We start from the raw sequence: 23704 nt of genomic DNA on the forward strand, positions 1-23704 counted from the left end.
GATCTCAACCCGACACTGCACGCGATGCTTTTGAGCACTGAGGCGGCGGGTCTGGCAAGAAAGTCCTCGCGCAGAGGAGTCGGCGGCGTCGCTGTCACCGCTGAGCCACCGTCTCGACTGATGTGTAGTGACTGGTACGTGAGGGCATATTTAAATTCTGTAATAATATTCCTCGTAGGACTGGTTCTGCAGCCCTGCGTCTTGGTGCGTTGACGAAGTGAACACTCCAAGCGGTGCGTTTGCTAACGTAAATACACGTTCAACACTGGTTACGCGCAGCTCTATTTCCTTGTCGCAGTTGCGTGCCATTGCACGAACTTCGTCCGAGGAGCACTTAGACAGGCACTTGGAGGTGCTCTGCTGCTCCGCCATTGTGTATCGACGCGCATAACGAAACCGTGCGGGCACGCAACACGCATAGCCGCGAAGCACCCCAAAGCGTACGGAAACTCAGCTGGCCGTCAGTGGCAGGTGTTCTTTGATTTCCAACATTGAGGTTGTCTTTTTTTTCCCGTCTTCCTCGCGTGCTCAAAGTGCACTCGTGTTTTCAAAACAAGACTTCTATACTTCAACATTTATCAAGCATATACATTTCATGCAAGTTTGTCAGCCTCGGAGGTCTGTGGAGCTTTTGTTTTACTTCATGATCACGCTTGTACTTGCGAGATTGGCCTTTGGGGGCGATACTTGTATTTTAGTTCTTGCTCTTTTCTAACTTACGAGAGCTTTGTTTTCAGATAGAGTGATGTTTTTGTGTTGAGGAGGTGGTTTTCTATCGATACAAGCCAAATTCAATTTCTCCTTAGTGTCTCTTTAAGGCCCGCTCACACTTGTCCAAAAACTCGGCGAGCGAAGCTAATTCGGACGCTTTTGGCGCCAACAGGAAAGAATAGCAGCACGGCAAGATCAGTCGGCCCAAGACCGATTTCTGTTGCCGGAAAAATTCCGCCGATTCCCATCGGCCAATAGGTATGTGAGTAGGCAGTTGCATTCCCGCGGCGAGAAACATGGCGGTGCCCTTCGAAGCAGTATCCCTCACTTCGGACTTAATTCGTCGCTGTTACTGCTGTTTTCAGTGCGTTGGGTGGCCATAAATGGGGCACCGATCTTCCGCTTCGTCTCATCTCACCTATAAGAAAACGTATAATTTATACATTTGCTTTATTTTTTATTCAGAGTGACGCTTCTGCCACTTAAGAGGAGCGTCCGTTTGTTGACAAATTGTTCCCATCCCCAGAACCAGAGGGCGCCACTAGGCTGATCTTATCGTTGCGTCTCTGCATACGCTGAACTAAATGTCGGACTACGATAAATGGCGTGACGCCCGGCAAAATACCTGCTTTTAGCGTACGTGAGCGTGCGTACGCATGGTAAGTCGACAGCGTCGATTTATGATCTTCGCTAACCATATCTCCGTACGCCGCGAGCGGCGACGCTGTAGCCGACGGATTTCGCTCACTCTCGCCTCCGGATGGCCGAGTGTGAATGAGCCTTTGGTGATGTTTTTCAGCCGTTTGCATACTTGTGTCTCTGCACATCTGCTCTTTATCCTCATAAGTTCTATCCTATAAATATTGTATTGCGCCCTACTACTTTAGTTATCTCCTGTGCTCTTTTTCGCTTGTTGGATGGTTCAGGTTCCCGCCGTTCACTCAGGCGTTGACACGGCCCGCGGCCCCAGATCGTCGCTTTAATTTCTGCCAAACAGCCGCGGCTATTGATACCAAGATTTAATTCACCAAAATATTAAGCAATCTGTGTCGCTTCGCAGACGGGTCATCCCCGTTGTTCTATGGGGAAAAAAGGCAGAGGCCTGAGTTCGGTTCCGATTCAGCTCACCCATAGCATTAGCCGATTGCAACGTCTCACTTTGAGCATCTTCATTCTCGAATGTGCTTCAGCAAGTTATTACAAAACGAATTCTTTTGCAGAACCATGGCTCCGCTGTTCTTCGTCCTCATGTGTATTTTCCTGATGCCTCTTATCACCTCCGGACCAGACGATAAGGGGTACTTCCACAAGTTCAAGGACGAATTTCAGAGACAGTGGCTGTATCTGCTTCTACGAGTGAAAAATTACGACTTTAAGGTCACTGCAGATGCTGTAATTTTCCTCTCTGTACCATGAAACATAATTTATACCGGCCGCTGCACATATTAGAAAATGATATATGCATGCCGCAGAAAGTAGACATATAGATCAAAGTTTGAGCTGCGGCCTATCGTTTCCCTCACAACTCTTCGAGCCAGTCTCATTACCTCTGTGAGTGCGTCGGCTGATTCACGAATTTATCGTAGAGTGCAGAAAACCACCAGTGCATTGCCAGTAATGTTCTATGATACTAAGTTTGACCTCTCACTCCCGCAGTGCTTGTGCTTACCACGAAATCACATGCTTAAATCTCTAAATGGTCTGACACGTTTCCAAGGCATACCCAATCATTCTGGGCAAAAGCTTTTTTAAACAGGAAAGAGTTCATGAACGCAGTTTTTTCATATATTGTACCATTTCGCCATACTAATCAATATATACGCAAACTCCTATAAACTAGTTTTTCTTTCCTATTAGCGTATTTTGCGATCGTAAAAAGCGTTCCCCATTGGTTTTTATGGCAGTCTTAACTGCTCCATGCGAGAGATAGAAAAATTGTAAAAGAAAAATTTTGCTGGACATAGGAAGAATCGATATTTATCCTCAATATTTCCATAACACTGCCTTGCAATTTTTCAATATTCAGCATTTTTTTCCAAGAATGTTGGAAACGCCGGTAAGATTCACAAAAGTGAGCCTCAGTTTCTACAACTAAGGAACTCCACGTTAGAAATGCGAAATAATTTAGTAATTATCATATACTGTGAAACTAAAGCGGCCGCTTCAGACAGGAATAGATTAAGCGTACCAAAATATGCCAGATCTCAATGGGCTGCGAACCTATAATCGTTTTGTTTTGATTGCAGCCTCTTTTTGGACACTTATGGTACCTGTCTATGGACTTCCAGTTCTTCCTTGTCAGTTTACCTATTCTGCTGCTGCTGAAGAGGTAAGAAACGTTTGATTCCCTATTGCCGCTCATACCCTATTCCACTCATTTTGGAATATGCGTAGCCTGTGGTGCGGTAACACACAGAAACCTACCTACTAACGCTGCGCGTGGGATGAAAGGAAGCCCAGTGCTTGCCCCTTTATCATTCCAGTGAGAAGAGAGGGTTCGGTGGAGAAAGGCAGGTTCGGTTTAGAGTTTCGTCACGGTACCAAAGAAACAAAGTTGCCAGGGTTTTAACTTGGTTAAACGTATTATAGTGCGAAAGCACTGATTTTTGGCTTTACTTAATTTCGAAAATGACCCAGGCCATTTTTGGAAGTAACCATCGTGTTGGGCACGGTCCATTATGGATGGATATTGATTTTATTTCAAATCGGCCGAGTTCAGATTTCAAGGGGGGGGGGGGGGGGGGGCAAAATTTTGGAAATGGCTTGTTAACAAGAACAGCGGTACCTGTGACATTTTATTAAAACGCACGACTTTGGCCACCAGGGATCCTGAATAAATAAACAAGAAACACCAGAATGTGCATCAAGAAGTATTGCAGCGGCGCTTACATGCAGATGTAAATGCGTGCAGATGTTACACGCAGATCTAGGAATTTTTTGAAAGTCATCAATATACTGGTGCCATAAAAGGGGCCAAATATTGTTGTCCAGTGTGAGCGAGGCGCATGCCCGGCTCCTGAGAAGCATTTAGATTTCTTTTTTTTCACGATGAAGTCTAAGGCTAGCAGTGGCTGCCTTCGTGGTGCTGTCCCTCGTAGGCTGTTCCGTGGCAACATGGCAAGTGGCCGGCAACGAGATGACGCCATTTATCTTTCCATTGACAGAGTCAATAACGTGAGTTAAAAAAAAATGCTGGGGATTTCATTCCCCAGGTGACACGCTGGAAAAAAGAAGTCAATTTTTTGCACTATATTATACACCAATAGCCAGCCGACGGAAATAAGATATATAAAACATTCTAATAATCCTTTGTGTTTACTTCCACTTGAGAGTTGCATGCTAGAATTCCTGGATTTGTGCACACGAGATATTATGAGCATGTTTCTTCATTTCAGGAAAATGAAAAGGAAAATAAAGGAGTCTAGGACAATGAGGAAGACTACTAATATCATTGAGGGTTCCTTGGAGGAAATCATGCTAAGCGTAATTCTCTCATGAAAAATGCCGAATGCGCGGGGTGATTGCAGTGCACACAAAATAGGCACCTGCGAACACTAATAATCACCGATTACTGAATAATAGTACAAGTTAAACACGCAAAGAATGCCGCTCGAGGATCAGCAAAGTGGCAAAGTCTTTATGCTGCGCTAACTAAATAGAGGCACCTCTACTTAGACAAAGTCATATAGCTACTTTACTTCCTATCACTTCAGATTAATACGTTTCTCTTCACATTTTAACGAGAAGTGCATTAAATTTTTGAAGATCTCTCGCGTGCTAGGTAATAGCCACGTTCATTATCCGCCCACAACCTACTTAATACTCCAACGCTGTCGCACCATAACATGCGAGTAGTATTATGTACAACGCCGAAGTGTATTGAGTAGGAATCGCCTGATTATCCGCCATTCCAAAAAAAGGTCAATCCTGGCAGCGTGTTTCACCTCGTACAGGCGCGATAACACGAAGCAGAAGGGTGCCGCTACCGAATCGAAACATGGCAGAGATTGCAGTGCGTGAAGTTGGTAATGGTGACGCATGCCGATGTATGGGAGAAACTCCTGCAATATAATTCATGCAATGTTGGTGTAGTCACCACGTAGTCAGGTGTTGTACTCGACAAATCAGGCCGCTTGAAAGGCTGGCAAATTTTGTGACCGCTGAATTATTGTCCGAGGTGATGAGTGAGTAATTTTCCTGTGTGGTTGGGCTAGATGGACGCACGTTTGGTGTGGTGCCATAAAAGTTTCAAAAATGCCTTTTGAGTAAGACACGCGCGGTTTCTTCAGCAATATACAGTCATAGAGACAAGCTGAGAACATAATAATTCAAAATAGTTGCAGCGATTTTTTGCTGCTGCAAAACTAATATGCCCTCGCACCTTGCGACGGTGGGGGCTGCCACTTGTGTTTACGTACTGGACATTAAGCGTTGACTGCGCAGAGCGCATCATATAATTACTATCAGGGGAACAACAACAACAGGCATCACGGGCGGTATCCGCGGTTAAATCGGTGATATCCCCAGCACGTGTACTGACCGGATTCCGCCAGCATTTATGCGATAGTGATATAAGGAAGCTTTCCTGGCACAACTGAAGGCGACCTCCCCGTCAATATACCTACCATAGCCGAAAACTGTCACATTCTTCACCAAGCCAAATCCAACGATTTAAAAGTAAGCTATAGCCACACCACACGTGTAGTGCGGCGCACCCAATATGGCATAAACTAACGGGACGTTTGTTTGAGCTTATCAGAGACCGCAGCGTGCCCTCACTCCTCCCATGCTATTATCTTCGGCACGTACCGACTGCACCGTCCGTTTCAGGCCGTCGCGATCCCTTCGTCTACATTTGACGGTGCTGCCCTCCAGTCATCCTCAACGCGCTCCCTCCAAGCATGCATGATATCACTACTTCCGAACGCAACGCCGGTTGGAGTGTGTTTCTAAAGGCCGATCGCCTTAAAACAGACCAGTTAAGGCGCCGAGGGAGAATGATCGCGTTGATCCTGGTGACAGTGGGCACACAAGCCGATCTCAATTTCTTGCGAGCGCGAATACAGCTCGTTTGATCGAAAAGCTGTCGGCGTTATAGAATTTGTTGTGCACACCATGCGTCGGAAATATTCGGAGCTGCGTAAAAATGCACTTATATTCAATGAATAAAATAACTTGGTCAAGGCCGGGAATCTAGCCGGGGCCTTTGGCGTTCGAAACGGGGACGCTTCCATTCCGCCATGACAGCTCTACGTTTGAACAAGAATGAAGGCGCGTCTAGTGAATGCACGGGTTTCCTGGAAAAGTACGTTCGAGATCTATACTGAGATATAAATGAGTAATTATGAGCATGTAAATTACAGTTGTCGGAATCAGGCGAATGTCATGCGTTTCCGGCAAATTTCCTCCGTGCTTGGCATGCAGTAGTAGCGCCATCATATGACACCCCCTGAAAACCCCTTCGCCATGACACGGCGCTGGCCCGGCAGATGGCCCGCGCGTAGGCTATCTTTCTGTGTCGGAGTAGTGTCGTTCGTTTCTGAACAGGTGTCATGGAACTACAGCCGTCTACGTGTGCTAATTTGGAGCAGCGTCTGTGTTCTTTTTAGAGGCCTCTTAGAGACTCCGAGAAATTTGTCCAACGGGCAAGGCGATGGCGTTCCGTGCACTCCCTGGCAGCGCTGCAACACGCTGTAGCGTTCCACTCTTAAAGACGAAGCTGAAACATCCTCCCATTTTTCTTAAATACGTCTACTCTTCAACTACTCTTCTCACCGATTCTTCTTCTCATTCTGACAAGAAAGCTCAATCTTGCGTTAGTTGCAATCGGTGTGTTGTGAGCACATGTAAATAAACATTAACGATCGCCAGTACGGATAGTCTGCCTCCCTGTCCTCATGAACTCCACGCCTAATGAAACATCACTTTAGCATGCTCGGTCAATTCGGGCTAGAGAAGGAGCGAACTTGCCCGCTCATTCCATTGCATGTACAGGGTGTGAGCCACAGCGCAAGAGCGTTAAGATTCTGGGCAGCAGCAGAGAAAAATTAGCGCGTGAGCTTTTATAAGCGCACCACATGAAATGAAAAAGCGATGACTTTATCAGTGATACTTCCGTAATGCAGTACAATACGGGAAAGAAGCTCCTACGCATCTTTTTTTGACCTGTGCACAGGCTTCATTTGCCTTCCTTCTCTCGTTTTCCTCCTTTTAGGCACGAGTGCACACTGCCTATATAAGCCTTTGTGCTGTTAACAAAATCAGTTGAAAGTTTGAGCACTTTCCGTCTTCTTGTGTTCTTCCTGTGTCTGTCTTTTATGTGTGCGCAACTCGTCTTTAAGAATGGCGGTGGCTGAGTGGTTATGGCGCTCGGCTGCTGGCCCGAAAGACGCGGGTTCGATCCCGGCCGCGGCGGTTGAATTTCGATGGAGGCGAAATTCGAGAGGCCCGTGTACTGTGCGATGTCAGTGCACGTTAAAGAACCCCAGGTGGTCGAAATTTCCGGAGCCCTTCACTACGGCGTCTCTCATAGCCTGAGTCGCTTTGGGACGTTAAACCCCCATAAACAAAAAAATCTTTAAGAATGGCAGCATACAAAATGGCGACTATAACGGGTTGTCAACAGCAGGCACCCTAGGGATGTACCATTTTGTCCCCGCAATTTTGGGCACCTTCTCCAAAAAGCAACTGTTTTCCCGCCTTTATCAAGGCGAAAGGTCTCACAGCGCCCGGTTCGCCGTTTCTCCCCCTCCCTTTTTGGCCACGACAGCGCCCACTCGAAAGCACACATATGTCCCATGAATAATCAGGACATATTCTCGAGACAGCAGACTTCGCGCACGATCAGGATAACATGGGATTACTAGGATAGCGTTCCTAGTCGCAAGCGTGTTTGGTCACCGCAAGCTACGGATGGGCAACACCAACGCCGCTTACGCCACAGAAAGTCCCCATTGAGCTACCGATGCAATATCAAGACTTTCACAATTTAGCTTTTCACATACTCTATTGAATTTATTTTTGTGGGCGTGAACGAAGATAACATCCTTGTGTTGCATTCAGTGCTGCTGTTGGAGCTAAACACGTGAGTAATTAGATCCCAGTCTAACACAAACTCACTGCTGACTCCTCTTTAAGTAAAGTTTTGTCGTGTGCCAACCCTACTGTATAAATGTGACAGATGCTTGATAAGCACATTTCTGTGTTTACGATTTGACATTCGCGCTGAATGTGTACATTGGCGCTTAGATTAACAACTTTGCCAAAATTAAAGGCGATGTCTGCTTTTTGACAAGCAGCAGCCAGCTCTGAACTAGGAAAACACTTAAAATTTGGTACTAGCATAAAGTAAGCAGGCCGAAACGTTTGTCAGGAAATCTTTCTCTCTCCTTTTCAAAAGATGTCATCATCGCGAACCCTCGTTTTTATCATCCACTTTATGCAGGTAGCGTTTTGGTTTCCCATGGACAACCCTCTTTTGTGGCTAAGGCCCTTGGTCGGACAAAGAGGCGTAACTCATTCAGTCACAAAGAACAGATCTGTTTACGCTACTTTCGTGTCGGCTTCGGTTACTGCAGATATATAGGGTCTTCCAGCTAATTTTAGCCAGAGTTTAAAAATATTCCCCGGCACTCTTGGATTACGCGACCAAAAGCACGTTGCTGGCTATTGTATGGAGCAAGCCGCACTATTTTTTGTATTGCGCTTAACTGCATAATTTGTCGAAATTTGTTAACCAACTTAGCAAGCTTGAAGAGAGACGAAAAATTGCAATTAGAAAGTTGTAGAACGGTCCTCAAAACGTCTGATTAAACAGTTTCTAATTTTTTGCCTATTACGTGTTTGTTTTTTTGCTCACTGCAGATGCCCGCGAAATACAAAAAATACCACGTGACATGTTCGCCTGTGCGCCGCGATTGCAGTGGTTTCAAACGTTCCGCCTACTAACGAACAGTTTAATTCGCCCGGTGGGCTGCCGCTTAAAAGGTGACAGGGCTGCGACGCAGGCGCTGGCTGTGCGATTTACGCCAGCGCAAGCTATAGGGGCTGCGTCTGCTTATTGCTATCATGAACCACCGCGAGGGAAGCATACCGCATCGCACAGCCAGCTGCTGCGTCGCAGCCCTGTCACCTTTTACGCGACAGCACACGCTTGACAGCACTGCAATCGCGGCGGGCAACCAGACATATTACGTGGTATTTTGTTCTATTTCGCGGGAATCTGCAATAAGCGGAAAAAAAGGTAGTACGTAATAGATGAAAAGTTAAAAACTGTTCATTTGGACGTTTAGGGGACCGTTCTACAACTTTCTAATTGGAATTTTTTGTCTATATTGCTTGCGAAGTCGGTTTATTAATCTGGGCTATTTACGCAATTAAGCACAATATAAAAACAACATGACTTGCACCATAAAAGACGCATCAACATGCAATTGGTGGCCTCGTCCTTAAGTGCTGCGGCATATTTTTAAACTCTGGCTAAAGTTAGCTGGGACTCCCTGTATAAAGAGCCATGAATGTCAAGAGTGTATAGTTCGAATACTTTGAATGCAGACCCATAAAACCATTTAAGATGGACTCATCCGTGTCTCACACAAGCGGCAGTGGCTTTGGAACGTACGGTATGTGTACTTGTTCGCTTGTTTTGGCTTGATCAGTGTTTTAAAAGGCCTAAATTACGAGTACCTCTTGCTGGGCTATTTGGTGTAACATTGTGTAAGAAAAGTAAAAACAGCGCTAATTTTTACACAAACCACACAGAAAGACCAGATAGGACGGGCGCTGACTCCAACTATGTTTCTTGAAAGCCACAAGTTGCATATATATATATATATATATATATATATATATATATATATATATATATATATATATATATATATATATATATATATATATATATATATATATATATCCCGAAGAAGGTGAATGCATGCGCATTTCTTATATGACAAAAAAGAAAAAAAAGGAGAAAAGCAACAACAAAAAAACACTCACACTCAGGCAAAACCTGCTCATTATCGCGCATTTTTTAGCAACCTATGCTCACTTTCTCGTAGAGAGATAGAAGTGGTACTTACGCACATGCCACCTCTCCCTTTGATTAAAAAGGCTTCAGCTAATTCCCGAGATAATCGATCATTGCTTCTTGCTAGAATTTTAATCTTGCCAGGTCATGGTTCACAGTTTTTTTTCGTTTTGATCAATGCAGGAGCGGCAATGGGCGCGCAGGTTTTCGGACGAATCTGATGCATTCCCTAACGACCTTTTATGTTCCCCTGCACGCTCGTTTACGCAGCGTCCAGTCTGACCGACATACACCTTGCCACATGCAAGGGGGATCTTCACAAGGTGTCCCACAATTCACAAGGTGTCCCACAATTTAAAACGAGTTGGCAACAAGTACGGAGTCCCCATGGTCTTTCTGCAAATTGGCCAAGATGTGCTCAAGGTTAGCAGCGGTGCCAAAGAAACATTTGGGTGTGGAAAGAGGCACTCGAAGCCCTATGTAAGGTGGGCCACAGGAGTGGTCTACGAGATCCCCCTTGCATGTGGCAAGGGTGTTACGTCGGCCAGACTGGACGCTGCGTAAACGAGCGTGCAGGCGAACATAAAAGGTCGTTAGGGAACGCATCAGATTCGTCCGAAAACCTGCCCGCTCATTGCCGCTCCTGCATTGATAAAAACAAAAACAAAAACTGTGAGCCATGACTTGGCGAGATTAAAATTCTAGCTAGGAGCAAAGATAGATTATCTCGGAAATGGGCAGAAGCCTTTTTTATCAAAGAGAGAGGTGGCATGTGCGTCAGCACCTCTTCTATCTCCCTACGAGAAAGTGGGCATAGATTGCTAAAAAATACGTGATAATGAGAAGGTTTTGTCTGAGTGTGGGTGTGAGTTTGTTATTGTTGTTGGTTTTTCTCCTTTTTTTTCTTTTTTACCATATAAGAAATGCGCATGCGTTTACCTTCTTCGGGCTATATATATGCAACATGTGGCTTTCTATAAGAATAGTTGGAGTCAGCGCCCGTCCTGTCTGGTCTTTCTGTGTGGTTTGGGTAAAATTAATGCCGTTTTTACTTTGGTTACACAAGCCTAAATTAAGCTGTGTATTTTATACACAGTCTTCTTTATACTGCAGCGACTCAAAAGAAGTGCACTCATAACAGTCGAGATTCATCACGTGGAGATACCACGACCAAAGAGAAATTGCATAATTGTTATCACGCAGGATGGAATTTTTTTCAGCAATCTAGCCATACTTCTTACAAAAATTTGAAATGTTTGATATTTTCCTCCGACTGGATACTAGATCGTCACTGAAGGGGATAAACATCCGCGCATTGAAAGAACAACAAGAACTACACATATATTTCTATCGCTCACTCACACACACATATATATATATATATATATATATATATATATATATATATATATATATATATATATATATATATATATATATATATATATATATATATATATATATATATATTTTGCTGCAGAACTTTCCTCGGGACAGGTTTCTACTATTACTTTTATTTTTTCTAGCACGGTGTGTGTTACTTCACTGGTTGCCTGACATATTTCTTCGTGGAAAGACTTAAGGAGAAGAAGATTTCAAAGGTGAATGCTTCTTTTTTGAATATTGCGGCGGAAAAGCTGCTGTTTGGATGTCGACATTTCTCGAGTGAATTATATTCTGCATCATTTGCGCCATTCGGCAAGATTTCTTTTCGCTGAAAGCAATAACATCATTGATACTGATCCAGTTGCTCTGAGGTAATCAGGATCGTGGCGGAACTTAGCCGTTATCTTTAATCTTAAATATACGTCCAGTGGCCTGCACCTAAGGTCAGTACGTTTTTCACCATCCTTAAGCGTTAGCGTAAACTTTAAAATTTTTGAATTTTAGACCAAGTTCGCAGAAAGTCGTGATGAAAGTTAGTAAACAGCCCAATTATTTATTTATTTGATTATATATATATATATATATATATATATATATATATATATATATATATATATATATATATATTATATATATATATTATATATATATATTGTCACTGAGAAACGGTTGGCGTAATCAGGGCTGGTTTACTTGCCTTAATTAGACGCGCAAGAGGTTGGAACGCGCAAGGCAGCAGGCAGCACGAGAGATGAAGACGAAGCATCTAGCCCCGAGACGGCTCAAGGCTTGCCAACTGCCAGGAAATGCAGTTTAGCCGCTGTATGGCGCCACTAGAGTAGTTAGTAGCGTAGCATTGCTCCCCCTCTCTTGAAGACACCGACTCGGTGTGGTAGAAATTGCAGGCAGGACCACAAGGGTAGTCGCACGTGTCTGGCGTGTGGTGCAGACACGCGCGAGGGGCTAGCGGGCGTGGTACGGCTTCATCCGAGCGACGTGGACAACTTCGGAGGTCGGCCGTCTAGAAGAGCGAACTGTTCCTTGGGGAAGAACTTCGTAGGTAACTTGACTGAGCTGGCGGAGCACCTCGTAGGGGCCAAAGTATCTGCGTAGAAGCTTCTCAGAGCATCCACTCATGCGGATTGGACTCCACACCCAGACTTGTTCGCCGGGCAGGTAACGCACATTGCGGTGGCGGAGGTTGTATCGCTGAGCGTCGTGAACTTGCTGGTGCCGGATGCTCTGTCGAGCAAGTTGGCGGGCGGCCTCAGCGTAACGAACAAATTGGGCAGCAGCCATAACAGAGGGGGTAGCGCTAGCTGGAAGCAGCACTGCATCCAGCATGGTTGTGGCTTCGCGACCATGTACTAAACGAAATGGAGTGAAGCGTGTCGTTTCCTGGACCGCAGTATTATAAGCAAAAGTGACGTAAGGGAGTATGGCGTCCCAGTTCCGGTGGTCCGCGTCGACATACATAGAAATCATGTCGGCGATCGTATTGTTGAGCCGTTCGGTGAGGCCGTTCGTTTGAGGGTGGTAAGCGGTTGTTTTGCGGTGACTGGTGCCGCTTAGGCGCATAACCTCGTGCGTAAGGGCCGAGGTGAACGCTGTTCCCCTGTTAGTTAAAACGATGGTGGGTGCACCGTGACGAAGCACAATGTTTTGAATGAAAAAGTTCGCAATTTCGTCAGCAGTACCACGGGGAAGAGCTTTAGTCTCACAGTATCGGCTGAGGTAGTCGGTGGCGACCACAATGTAGCGGTTGCCCAGCGAGGACTCCGGAAATGGGCCGAGTATGTGCATGCCAACTTGGTGGAAGGGAACCTGAGGCGGATCAATAGGCTGGAGTAGGCCGGCTGGCTTAGTCGGCGGTGTCTTGGGACGCTGGCACTCGCGGCAAGTTCTTACGTAACGTTTCACAACTGCAGCAATCCTCGGCCAGTAGTATTTTTGCCGTATGCGTGCCAAAGTTCGACAAAAACCCAGGTTACCAGAAGATGGGTCATCATGGCTCGCCTGCAGGACTTCGTCGCAAAGAGCCGTAGGCATGACGAGTAGATAGACAGCTTCGGTTGGGCTGTAGTTTTTCTTATACAGGACGCCGTCACGTAAACAGAACGACGACAGCTTGCGCGAAAATATTCGCGGGGGAGACTGAGCGCTTCCTTCTAGATACTCAATGAGGGGCCGTAGTTCGCTGTCGTCCCTTTGGTGTTGAATGAGGATGGACGTGGAGATGGCACCAAGAAAAACGAAATCGTCGTCGGGGTCAGCTCGGTTGGTCTCGATAGGAGCACGATACAAACAGTCGGCATCACTGTGCTTCCTACCAGACTTATAGACGATGGTGACATCGAATTCCTGAAGTCGAAGGCTCCAGCGTGCAAGCCGTCCCGAGGGATCTTTGAGGTTCGCCAGCCAACACAGCGAGTGGGGGTCGCTGACGATCCTGAAAGGGCGGCCATATAGGTTCGGGCGAAATTTGGTTACTGCCCACACAATGGCCAGGCATTCTTTTTCGATGGTGGAATAGTTCGCCTCAGATCGTGACAATGTGCGGCTCGCGTATGCGATTACGCGTTCGAGACCATCCTGCCTCTGCACAAGGACCGCACCGAGGCCGATGTTGCTGGCGTCTGTGTGTAGTTCAGTGTCAGCTGACTCGTCGAAGTGTCCAAGGATGGGCGTACTTTGGAGACGAGTGCAGAGGTCTTCAAAGGCTTGCTGTTGCTCCAGGCCCCAGAACAATGGTTCGGAATCTTTCGTGAGTCGCGTGAGGGGCTCAGCGATCTGGGAGAAGTTCTGCACAAAACGCCGATAATAGGCGCAGAGACCCAGAAAGCGGCGCACACTGCGCTTATCGGTTGGCACGGGAAAAGCAGCCACGGCAGCAGTCTTATCGGGGTCTGGGCTAACCCCTTTAGCGCTCACGATGTGGCCCAGAAACTTCAACTCTTCGAAAGCGAAGTGACACTTTTCGGGCTTGAGGGAAAGACCGGCCGACCGAATTGCTTCGAACACAGCGCGCAGGCGTCTCAGGTGCTCTTCGAACGTGTCAGAAAAGATGACAACGTCATCCAAGTACACGAGACAGGACTGCCATTTGAGATCAGCAAGAACGGTGTCCATCATCCTCTGGAAGGTTGCAGGAGCCGAGCACAGGCCGAAAGGGAGCACCCGGAATTCGTACAGACCGTCCGGTGTAATAAAGGCGGTCTTTTCCCGGTCGCGTTCGTCCACCTCGATTTGCCAATAGCCGCTTCGTAAATCTAGCGATAAGAAGTACTTGGCGTGGCGCTGCCGGCCCAGGGAGTCATCAATACGCGGAAGAGGATAAACATCTTTTTTAGTGACTTTGTTTAAACGTCTGTAATCAACGCAGAACCGTAGGGTTCCATCTTTATTTGCCCCTAGAACAACAGGCGACGCCCACGGGCTCGTCGACGACTCTATCACGTCGTCCTTGAGCATTTCTTGAACTTGGCGTCGAATGGCATCACGTTCCTTCGAAGAGATGCGGTAGGGCGGCTGACATAACGGCCGTTGGTTGGCGTCAACTATAATTCGGTGCTTTGTGAGCGGTGTCTGCCTAACCTTGGAGGTCGAGGCAAAGCAGTCGCAGAAAGACTGGATAACGCTTTCCAAGCAGCGTTTCTGGTTAGTTGGGAGGTTTGGGTTCACGTCAGTGTTTATGGGAGTGGTCCGTTCCTCCACTGATGCCGGGGCTCCGGTCAAAGCGTGCTGTCCCGCGAATTCGCTGAGTTCCTCGAAATACGCAATAGCTGTTCTGCCAGGCAAACACTGAGGTTCACAACCAAAATTGGTCACCAAGAGTTCGGTTCGGCCCTTGTCCAGTTCAACAATTCCTCGAGCAACACAGACTTGCCGACCAAGGAGCAGCGACATGTTGATTTCAGCAATGCCACGAATTTTGGTACTGTAATCGCACTCTACAGTAACAAACATGCTGGATCTTTATGGGATCAAAACGAGGTCGTCACCGACGCATAACTTATCCCTGCGTGGCTCGGTATCGTCGTCGACAGGACCTTGGGTGGAAAACGACACGATTAGCTCCTGGAGGTTGATAACGGCACCGTACTCTTGAAGGAAATCCAAACCGAGTATGAGGTCTTTGGAGCACTCTGGTAACACAGCAAAGCAGCCAGGGGAAGTAACACCGCGGATCTGGATTCGCGAAGTGCAGACACCGATCGGAGTTACCACGTGGCCACCAGCTGTCCGGATCTGCGGCCCAGCCCAAGGGGTCAGAACCTTCCTCAAGACAGTGGCGCCGGTATCCACGATCGGCGCCGGTATCCACGAGTGTGGTAACGTCGTGGTTGTCGGCGGATACCGGAATTTCGGCGGAGGCCAGTCGGTCGCAGCGCGTCGTCGAGGTCGTCGGGTCAGGTCGTCGTCGCGCGGAGCGTCGTGGCGAACCGCCGGGTGGAGGCTCTTGACTCGGTCCAGTAGCGGCAGCCCTACCCCCGGAGGACGCCGTCTTCAGTTTTCCCGACGTGGGGACGTACCTCTGAACTGGCCAGAGTATGTCGGGCGGCCGGGCGAAGAGAACCGCCTTGGGGATAGCGATCGGGACTGGCGTCGCTGCGAGGTCGAAGATTGCACGTTTTCAGCCAAGTACTGTTCGATATCTCGTGGTCTTTCACTGTAGCGTGGTCGAAGTGCGTCAGGTGAAAACCCCCTTAAACCCATCCTGCGGTAGGGGCAGTGGCGGAGGATGTGGCCAGGCTCTCCGCAGTGGTAACAGAGCGGCCGATTGTTTGGCGTACGCCAAACGTGCGGTTTGCTCACAGGGGGCCTGAACTCCTGCGGCACGGAGGGTGCTGTTGCGATTGGCTCCTGCAGGTATTGCACAGGAGCGATGGGGGAAAAGGCTCGCATCACTGGCCCGGGACCTCGTAGCGCCTCGCTGTACGTCATAACGGAGGGCGCCGGTTGTGGAGCGGGGGGTGGCTGCACAACTCGTCGGATTTCTTCGCGGACCACGTCCGTAACGGCAGCGACGCTGACCTGTGGAGCTTCAAAGCGAAGTTTCGCCAGTTCCTCGCGCACCAGGCTTCTTACAAGCTCCCGAAGGTCCTCGGCGGGCAGCGACGTAGGCGTGTACTGGGACTGGGAAGCGGCTGCTACAGTAGCCTGACGTCCGTAGTGGGCGCCCCGTTCCTGTAAAGAGTGCTCGATACTCATTGCCTCCTTGGTGAAGTCGGACACTGTTCGTGGCGGGTCATGGACCAGTCCGGCAAACAGTTGCTCTTTTACGCCACGCATTAAGTGGCGTACCTTCTGGGCTTCGGGCATAGCAGGGTCGGCCCGATTGAACAGCCGGGTCATGTCCTCGATGAACATCGCGACGCCCTCATTCGGCTGCTGTAATCTCGAGCGCCGGGCGATTTTAGCTTTCTCTTTTCTTTCGCTGCTGGTAAATGTCGCTAGCAGCTCTCAACGAAAAGCCTCCCAGGTGGTAAAGGAAGCTTTGTGGTTCTCAAACCAGGTTTTGGCCGAGTCCTGCAGCGCAAAGTAGACGTTGCGCAGCTTGCGCTCGCCGTCCCACTCATTGAAACCCGCCACTCGGTCAAAGCTGGCCAACCAGTCTTCGACGTCCTCGAACCTGTCCCCGTGGAACGGTGGCGGCGATCGAGGTGCGTGAAGGACAAATGGCGGGGCACTCCCGGAGTGCTAACTTGTCTGGCTAGCCGCGGTGGATGTCATGGCCCTTACCGGCGCTGTCAGTTGGCCGAACTCAGGTTGTAGGCCTCGCAGGCGGCGGCTCGCCTTGTGGACTGGTGTTGTAGCCACGCGTTGAGAGCTGACGTCAAAGGTGTCCTCGAGGTCAGCGTACATGGGCCGTTACCCAGCACCCCCACCAAATATGTCACTGAGAAACGGTTGGCGTAAGCAGGGCTGGTTTACTTGCTTTAATTAGACGCGCAAGACGTTGGAACGCGCAAGGCAGCAGGCAGCACGAGAGATGAAGAAGACGAAGCTTCTAGCCCCGAGATGGCTCAAGGCTTCCCAACTGCAAGGAAATGCAGTTTAGCCGCTGTATGGCGCCACTAGAGTAGTTAGTAGCGTAGCAATATATATATATATATATATATATATATATATATATATATATATATATATATATATTTATATATATATATATATATATATATATATATATATATATATATATATATATATATATATATATATATATATATATATATATATATATATATTCAAATACCTTCAGGGCCCAAAGGCATTAAAGAGGGGGGTGGGAAAGACATACATTGAATAAAATACAGTGCAGCAGAAACATAAATAGAAGAAATGATAACGCGGCGAAAAATGAACAAAACAAAACACTAAAAATGAGGCAAAAGAAGGCTAAGGGGAAAAAATTACAAACCCCCCCAAAAAAGGAAAACATTTCCGGCAGACAGCAATAAGACAGCAAAAACGAACGCAAAATAAAATTTACCAAAATTTAAAATAGAGATTGCACAGGGCAGTCTTAAAGGAGCTTGGGTCAGTAGTATCGACAACGTGTCTGGGAAGGTGGTTCCAACTGTCGGAAGTGTTGTGGACAAAATAAGAAAAAGTGTGTTTAGTATGGCATCACGGAACACTTACTTTGCGAAGGTTATCAATGCGGCCTGAAACATGTAGGTGTAGTTAGTAGCCGGCTCTTAACGACAGGATTGTAGTGATATATCTTAAGAAATAGGCATAAGCGAGAAATTTTTCTGCGGAATGAATGCGGTGGCATTGATAAGGTAGTTTTCATAATAATAACACTCGAGATACGGCGATAATTTGAAAGCATGAAACGTGAAGCACGGTTTTGAACAGATTCGTGTTCAGATGCTAATGATAACAGGGCTGGGTCCCAGACAGTTGTTGCATATTCCTATTTAGGCCGAACAAGTGTTTTATGAAGGAGCAATATTATTTAAGTACAAGAAAGGAAGAAGTTTCTACGCAGGTGCCCCAACATGCGGTTAGAATTGTTAGTAATAAATTCCACATGCAGAGTCCAAGAAAGATTAGAAGTTATGTGCAAACCAAGGTACTTATATGAAGGCACAGCTTCAAGAGGAGCATTATTGAGGTCGTAAGTGTCTATTCCAGTGTTACGTCGAGGAACACGCATATGTTTACACTTATTAATATTAATTTCCATGAGCCATAATTTACACCATTACGAAACTTGGTTAATATCAGATCGAAGGACAGAAGTGTCAGAGTCACTGTTAATATCACCGTAAATAACACAATCGTCAGCAAAAAGACATACGGAAGAAGCAATGTTGTTAGGCAAGCCATGATTATAAATGTTAAAAAATAGGGGCCCTTGTAGAGAACCTTGGGGAACACCTGAGCCCACTGGAGAGGAAGGAGATTTGGATTTATTAGCAGTCACGTATTGAGAACGATTAGCGAGGAAAGACTGAAGCGACGAAATGATGTTATGGTAGAGGTTGATATTATTTAATCTGAAAAATAGTAATTGGTGAGAAACTTTGTCAAAGGCATTGGAGAAATCAGGAATATACAGTCAGCCATAGAACCCCGGTCAAGAATGAAATGAACATCCTGTGTAAAGAATAGAAGCTGCGTCTCGCATGATAATGGTTTACGAAACCCGTGTTGGCGATGGCTGAAAAAAGAATTTGACTCAAGAAAATAGGCAAGGTGAGAGCAGACGACATGTTCATGATCTTACAAGGGATGCTAACACGTGAAATGGGCGGACAATTATTAGGAGAATGTTTGTCCCCAGCCTTGTGCAGGGGAAGCACCTTGCCCACCTTCCAGTCGCTAGGGACAGAGCCAGACTGAAGAGATTGTTGAAACAGTTCAGCAAAAATAATAGCACTATACACTTTGGTATTTTTCAAAAGTTTCGAGTTGATGTCATCCACTCCGCATGATGATGGCATCTTCAGCTGTTCAATTATTTTTTCGATGCCAACAGAGTCCATTTTAATGGTGTCCATAATCAAGAAGTCCCGGGTTGGTTAATGAGGAATTGCGGTAATTTATTCGTTAGTAAATAATCAGACCTTCTGAGTGATCTCGAAGCTCAGCATCATAATAATATTGGTTTTTGGTGTGGCTATACCGCTATCAGACAAATGAAGGAAGTCTGACCGTCAAATGTCTGAATGTAACTTAACACCCACTCTAATCAATCATTTCAGCGCAAGAGAGAAGCCTTATTTACAGGAAGACAGTGAGGGTGGCCTAAGGGATAATTATCTGGCCTTCTACTTTGCAATGAGCAAAAGAGGAAGAGCAGAAAGAAGATTGTAAGCGGCAATGATGTAGGCGGAAAACAGATGATAATACATAAGCAAGTCAGGAGCACTATTAATTACCCCTGCCAGCCAAGATACGTGGAGCTATGAGACGCGTGCTTTGGCTCGAGAGCCTTCCAAGTCTCCGGCCCAGTATTTCCCAGTAAAAAGCCCTCCGTGAAGGCACTGGTCTCGAAACGTGCCACGGAGTTTAGTGCGGTGCCTATAAACAAATATACAAGAAAACTAATTAATTATGTAGATGGTAACGGAGCTAAGGGAAAGCCGATGCTCCAGCATTGGTTGTATTCACTTGAAGAAATAACGTTATTTCACCCTTACCTAAAAACATCATCAGTTCCATACTCAAAATGAGGCCATAACGAAAACCTCTCCCAGCAGTGTGAAGCGAGCACTCATCATGTAAATTTAAGCGCCACACCTGCTGCACAGGCACCTTTTCTTTCTGTGCCTGAAACGATGTGCTTCCGGTGTCCCCTGTAACAGTTTACCGAAATTTCCGCCTTTTGCAATGAACGTTTGCAACTTATGTCCATGTAAAACTGTCTCTTCCAGGCGTGCGAGACCGCGGCCTGGTTGTTAGCAATAGCGTGCGGGTTATTGTGCACCTTTATTAAGATTCCTTGGTACCAAGCCAAGGAGCCCACTACAGAATGTGGGAAGTTATTCCTGGCATTTTTCGACCGGATTCTGTGGTCCATTCTTATGTCGAGGGTCACTATCGTCTGTGACACAGGACGAGGAGGTATGTTTCATTGTTACTGCCTTCTTTTGTCCTCTCCCGTATCATATGTTCCACAAAGGATGAGGTCATTTCAGGCAAAGCATTACATACTTCCGGCGACGAACCAACATTGTCTGGAATTAGTTTTTATACATTTAGCGCTGCTGGAGGCTAGCACTGGGCTAGCGGCTGGTTCACACCAATTGTTTTTCTCTTGCAGCAAACGTTGTCGCAATACAATCTGAGATCAAGACTTCCTATGACAGTCTCTGGAAAGCGCACGATCGTAAGGTTGAGCGCGGCTACTTCGAGCCGATTAACGAGGAAAAAATTGCGTTATAAATAAAAAAAAGTACTTCAGAAGAATCGAACACGGCCGACAGGGAATTGATAGCAAGCTAACGAGGGAAGCGCTGATCTAATGTCATATGAGGGGTTCCGGGAAACGTCAAAGAAACCTAAATATATTTAGAACTTGGATAGAGCCTTAGAGTTCCACTTAAGAGGCCCAAGTTGTAAACACGGGAGGAGATGAATTCAAGAGAATATACCAAAAATGTCCAAGCCTTCTATCGGGAGTAGGCATTCCTAAAATTATATAAAACATCTTTGCCGAAAGTATAATCAAGCCACGGAGGTTTGTTTCGTAGCCGCATAGTGCAACACTTCTGGCGTCCTTAAGCTGTGCATCTGTTCAAGACAAGCAGAGCTCTTGTTCGCAATCATAACTCTCATTATTTTTAGCACTGATTCTTTTCATGCCTTGTTCCTGCTTATTGATACGTGTTCTTCTTCGCCCCACTTCCTAGGAAGCGTGAACATAAACATAAAGGGAAACATGAAGTGCTTCAGCCGCTTTATACACATTAGCTCTCTGTTCAGACAGCTAATGTGCAGAGTGCAGCTAATGACGGGATTTCGATATTTCAATGAACTGTGGTTGCAAGCCTGAACAGCCCCTACTCAGCCAGGGTATGAAGTGGCCGTCAGATATATAACATCTCGGTTCAAAGTTGATGTGCTTCATTCTTGAAGTACATCAAGTCAGTTACCGTAGCGTTGGCCTAGTGGTTTGGGCATCCGCCTCGCATGCGCGAGGTGCGGGGCTCGATCCCCAGTGCCGCCGGGTAGTCACCGGTGATACAATGGGTAAACGCTATCCCCTGCCTGGGGCTCGGCTTCTTTAGGGTGAAATGCTTGGGAACTGGGTCTTTGACCCCACCTTGTGCAATGAAAAACTACCTTGTGCAATGGCGCTCTTTGGCCAAAGCTGCCTTTGCGCCATAAAAATTTATCATTATCATCACCACATCAAGAGCTATGGTTGCAGGTACGATCAGTGCGAATGAACGGACACAGAACGGACACATCTCAGTTTACATGACCCAGTATAAATGGAGAGGAATCAACGATAAGAGATGCCGCGCAACCCATGCGCTAGACGATGCCGCGTGGGTCGCGGCGAGCAAGGGCCGGACTCCTGCTTGGGGGTTGTTACCAGCAGCGGATCAGTAGAAACGACTCCGTGGGCCGTATATGTGGCCCATATGACGCAGTTTGCGGGGCCTGTAGTAATAGCCTGAGTGGCAATTTCTACCTCCGAATGCCGCAAATCCGTGCTTAACATGAGCTGCGTTTAACAAGATACGCTGAAAAACTGCTTCGTAATCCATCCCGCTCCTCCTTCGTTTTCTTTATTCAATAAAAAGGATACAAATTTTGCAATTTACAGCGCACAGATGAACACTAGTGCAATACATTTGCTTACTTCCCTGCTTACAGGCCTCCTATAGTGGCTGCCTGGGATAACAGTACGCATCAAAATGACAGATAGCTGGCAGAGTTTGTGACCTTTATTACCACTGTAGTGCGCAGAAAGGACGACAGACGGACGGACGGACAAACCGACAGACAGACAGACAGACAGACAGACAGACAGACAGACAGACAGACAGACAGACAGACAGACAGACAGACAGACAGACAGACAGACAGACAGACAGACAGACAGACAGACAGACAGGCAGGCAGGCAGGCAGGCAGGCAGGCAGGCAGACAGACAGACAGACAGACAGACAGACAGACAGACAGACAGACAGACAGACAGACAGACAGACAGACAGACAGACAGACAGACAGACAGACAGACAGACAGACAGACAGACAGACAGACAGACAGACGGACGGACGGACGGACGGACGGAATTCGCACTCCAAAATCCAAAACAAGCGGATCCAACGCTGTGTTATGGGGAATCGAAATGCCCTCTTCGCTCCTTCTCTCATCCTCTCGTGTTTGGCTATCGAGCTTCTATACCAGACTACCCTACTGAGGCGTCATAGTCGGGTAATCATGTCGTCATTTGTTTCTTTCGTTACTTTATTTACCTCTCAAGGCAGCTGCATTCATTCGTGCTGCAAGTGATTGGCTAGGCTGCCGCCGGTGCGTGGCCGCGCTGCTGCCTGCAGTGATAACCTGAGTGGCCATGGTTACCTTCGAAGGCCGCAAATACGTGTTTCACATCAGCTGCACGCGACGAGATACGCCAAGTACCTACTTGCTAATCCACCCCACCCTTTCTTCTTTTTTCTTATTGCTTTAAGCTTACAACCCCGCAACACATAGACGATCACTCTTGAAAGGTTTTTATTTCCTTGCTTTTTGATATCCAGAGGGTTGCCTGGAATAAAAATATGCGCTAGAATGAAAGATGCCTGGGAGAGTTGGTGAGATTTAGTACCAGTGTAGTCTACAAAAAGGAAGACAAATTAAATGACGGCGACACTAACAATGAACTAATTTTTGTAGGACTACAGACTCCAAATTTTTGCTTTCGTGTTTTCATCTTTCAAACAACGCGTTAGACATTGGTATACACGGGCCGCCTCGTGGTATTCGCTTACGACCGCTAAATAATTTATATTGAATTTCTTCTTGATGCTTGTACTATTATCAAGTACGTGTGATGTGTTATCAAGCACGCAGGCTGATGCATAGCATGAGCAAATCCTGTTTCACACGAGCCGCGTATCATGTCCAGTCATGCGACCTTTGCGGTCTTTATAAAGCCAGTAACACCCAGCAATAAACGTTTTCCTTCTTTCTGCCGCTACCCACCGGTTACGTTCCGTTCCTTCAATGCTATTTAGCTTTGGGTTTCATAAGCCCAACGATAGCTGTGGCCTGTAGTGGATGTTTAGGTCACGTGAAGCACAAAAAATGCAATGCAACTGCTGATACATAGACTGTTGTAATTCTAGCTATTGAAGCAGGCTAATTTAAGTCTTGTAGTGAGCTAAAACTCTGTGTCACCATTAATATAGGCGTTTATTTCTGCGTCAGGTGACCTAAACATCAACTGCACGTCACAGCCATCATTCGGCTGATGAAACCCAGAGTGAAACAGCATAAAAGAAGAAATTCAATTACATAATATTTAGCGTTCGTAGGCGAAATCCACGTGGTGATCCACGTATTCTAAGGTGAAAAGCATCATTTGGAAGAGGAAAACACGCATTAAA

At 46.7% G+C, this 23704-nt stretch overlaps 1 pseudogene; it reads left to right on the forward strand.

Annotated features, from left to right (window-relative positions):
* The window catches only part of LOC144111956 (nose resistant to fluoxetine protein 6-like), a 77362-nt pseudogene that overhangs the window by 47327 nt on the left and 6331 nt on the right, over nt 1–23704 (forward strand).

Source organism: Amblyomma americanum, unplaced genomic scaffold, assembly GCF_052857255.1.
Source record: "Amblyomma americanum isolate KBUSLIRL-KWMA unplaced genomic scaffold, ASM5285725v1 scaffold_19, whole genome shotgun sequence".
Lineage (NCBI taxonomy): Eukaryota > Metazoa > Arthropoda > Arachnida > Ixodida > Ixodidae > Amblyomma > Amblyomma americanum.